The sequence below is a fragment of the Schistocerca cancellata genome, chromosome 5 (genome assembly GCF_023864275.1).
Source record: "Schistocerca cancellata isolate TAMUIC-IGC-003103 chromosome 5, iqSchCanc2.1, whole genome shotgun sequence".
Lineage (NCBI taxonomy): Eukaryota > Metazoa > Arthropoda > Insecta > Orthoptera > Acrididae > Schistocerca > Schistocerca cancellata.
Genome location: NC_064630.1, coordinates 732,127,483 through 732,130,264, shown reverse-complemented (window position 1 = coordinate 732,130,264; position 2,782 = coordinate 732,127,483). Strand labels below are relative to the sequence as shown.

Here is a 2,782-nt window from a genome sequence, read left to right as displayed (position 1 = left end):
AGAAGTTAAAGTGAAGTGTAAGGTCGGTTAATGATGTCACATTGCCACCACGTTTCACAACGATGCTGCGCAACATCACCATGTACGTGTCACACCATGGGAAGATCGTTACAACCATTCGTATCCACGTTTTATGTCTGCTTTCGAGGTCTCTGTGATCGAAGTCAGAACCGCAATGCCCAGAATTAGGTGGCCGAGGAAAAACTTTCACACGCACTGACGCTCTCAACTGACAAAAAAAGGCCTCAGGAGGTGCCATTAATGGCGCCAGTGAAATCAACACCTTCGATCAACACCTGATTCCCACACATTTCGTTGCTGCTTTAGCGCCTCCTTGCAGACATGCGAAATCTGAGGGATTTAGAAGGGGTTGCCTGCCCTCAGGCGCTAGAGCAGCAACGGAGCGCCATGCAGTTTGAAAGGGTGCCGAAGTCTGCGTACAAGTGCCCAACGAAGGTTACGAAGGCGAGTGTGTAACACCGAAGGTGTTGCCAAACTGGGGTGCCTTGGAGGGATCCTTTACCGTGTCAATGTTTCACCCCCCTCATAATCATACCGCAACAGGGAACGAAAAAGGAGGGCTGAAAAAGCATAAACACCTCTGCTGCTTTGAAACACGTTAAAACGTTGTCGTATAGTTTTCCACAGTTGCTAGTGGTCTCACCCACCATACCAGAGCAAAAATTTTATTCGTGCTGCTCTTCAAGGGGTCAGACGAAGTCCTTAAAGAAGCACTGAATCGTCCAGGGGTTGTCAGCAGTGTGTAACGTTGTGCTGTTGCTCAGCGGAGTGCGAATTGTCGTTTTCGACGATGAAATGTGTGGGAATCAAAGCCCCAAGTGAATGGGTGGATTTCACTGCGTTCGCACCGTAGCGAGGAAGGTTGTAGGCATCTTTGAGCAAAATTTCAAAGTTCTGTGTCACAATGAGAGACGATTACGGTGGCTCAAAATAAGTGATCCTTTGTGTTGCCCTGTGCCTGACCGGTGGGGTGTAAGCGTGGAGAAGGGACGCAAGCCGGGGGGGGGGGGGGGGGGGATGGCTTTTTGGAAGGCGTTTAAAAAAAGTTTTATCTTTCTCTTGAGTACTCGAAATCCGTGACGTCATTACGATATTTTTTGTAGGAAATTTAATTTATGAAATGATAATCAAATTGACAGCCTAGCTGCAAGCAGGCGTTGATACACTTCGTTGGGGACATGTTGAAAAATGTGTGCTCCGACCGGGACTCGAACCCGGGATCTCCTGCTTACAAGGCAGACGCTCTATCCATCTGAGCCACCGCGGGCACCGAGGATATTGTGTCTGCAGGGACTTATCCCTTGCACGCCCCCCGTGAGATCCACATTCCCAACATGTCCACAACACTACATTCGTAGTGCGCCTAATAGATGTTTGCCCATCATACTCATTACTCGTGGCAGATTAATCTACTAAGTCCCGTACGAGTTCGGGCATAGCGTGTGCATTCGCACAAGAAGGTCAAAGGCCGGGAACCCATATATGGGTTCCCGGCCCTCTGTGCCTGCGGTGGCTCAGATGGATAGAGCGTCTGCCATGTAAGCAGGAGATACCGGGTTCGAGTCCCGGTCGGGGCGCACATTTTTCAACATGTCCCCAATGAAGTGTATCAACGCCTGCTTGCAGCTAGGGTGTCAATTTGATTATCATTTCATTTCTAGTAAAGCTGCATGGTCATCGACGGTAACTCTTCTTTCGGGAACAGATACTACCGTCATATATAGTTGAAATTTAATTTAGTTTGTTTTTATACTGGGAGACATCCATGCTTAAAGTCGTAGATTTCAAGCTATTCAAGAAAAACCTGAAAAAAGGGAGCTTTAGACGCCCCATCCCACATTACCAAAATTTATGACTACACGACCTTTTCCTCCAATTTTCCTTCGTTGGCTGGGCTACTACGCGACAACGTTGGAATAGCCTACTGACCGTAGCACATGTCCTATTGACCTATCCCTTTTTCTGGTAAGGGCCTTCTATAGGCTCCTGTCAACCATTCCTTTTAAAACTTTTTCATTTCTTACTTTATCCGGTACCTTAAATTTTAATTTTTTTCTACAGATTCACAACTCAAATGTTTTCAATTTCTTCTATCCTCGATTTCAGATGGTCCACGTTTCATTTCCATAAATGCTGGGCTCCAAAAGAGGATTCTAAATTTCTTTCTCGTTTCCACATCGTCACCTGATGCCAGCAGAGGTCTTTTTATACTTTTGATATTTTTCTTGCTTAGGCCATTCTTTATAAACTTATTTAGTAGGTGGAGGTTTCTTTCGCTCCTTACACTAAGGAACAAAGAGCCAAAGGTTCAATAAAATGTTGTACGAGGACGTGTTGGAAAGCAATTCCTCTGAATTTTTTATTCTGTTCTCTGTATCGGATGAGGTATTAGATGCCATGCATGTTCGTCTGTCGACTTTCCCGCTTCGCGGCCGCAAAGTTGCAAGCCTCTGCTGTTAGAGAGCTCCGAATTGCAGAGTATATAATGGCGGAACGTAACGTATTTGTGCCTGTGAGCGAGGAACAGCGTGGTCTAATCCCTCAGAAAGCTGAAAGCACGAATTCGTAGAGCTCGTCCACATGGAGAAGCCTTTGCTTCAGCATGACAATACCTGACCACACACGAATGCTGCGACGTCTGAAACAATCCAACGCCTTGGGTTGACTGTTCTCTGTCATCTCATCCTCCATCCGAGGCGATTTTCATCTGTTCTCAAAAGTGAAACATCACCTCCGACGACTTCACTTTGATAGTGAGGTG

The 2,782-nt window shown here is 46.4% G+C and overlaps 2 non-coding genes across 2 annotated transcripts; one reads left to right on the top strand and one right to left on the bottom strand.

Moving 5' to 3' along the window:
• Positions 1 to 1,214: 1,214 nt before the first annotated feature.
• On the bottom strand, positions 1,215 to 1,289 carry Trnat-ugu (transfer RNA threonine (anticodon UGU)). The gene has a single exon. It is a non-coding gene; the product is annotated as a tRNA-Thr (tRNA).
• Positions 1,290 to 1,523: 234 nt separating this feature from the next.
• Trnat-ugu (transfer RNA threonine (anticodon UGU)) lies at positions 1,524 to 1,598 on the top strand. Its single transcript has one exon. It is a non-coding gene; the product is annotated as a tRNA-Thr (tRNA).
• The last annotated feature ends 1,184 nt before the right edge of the window (positions 1,599 to 2,782 follow it).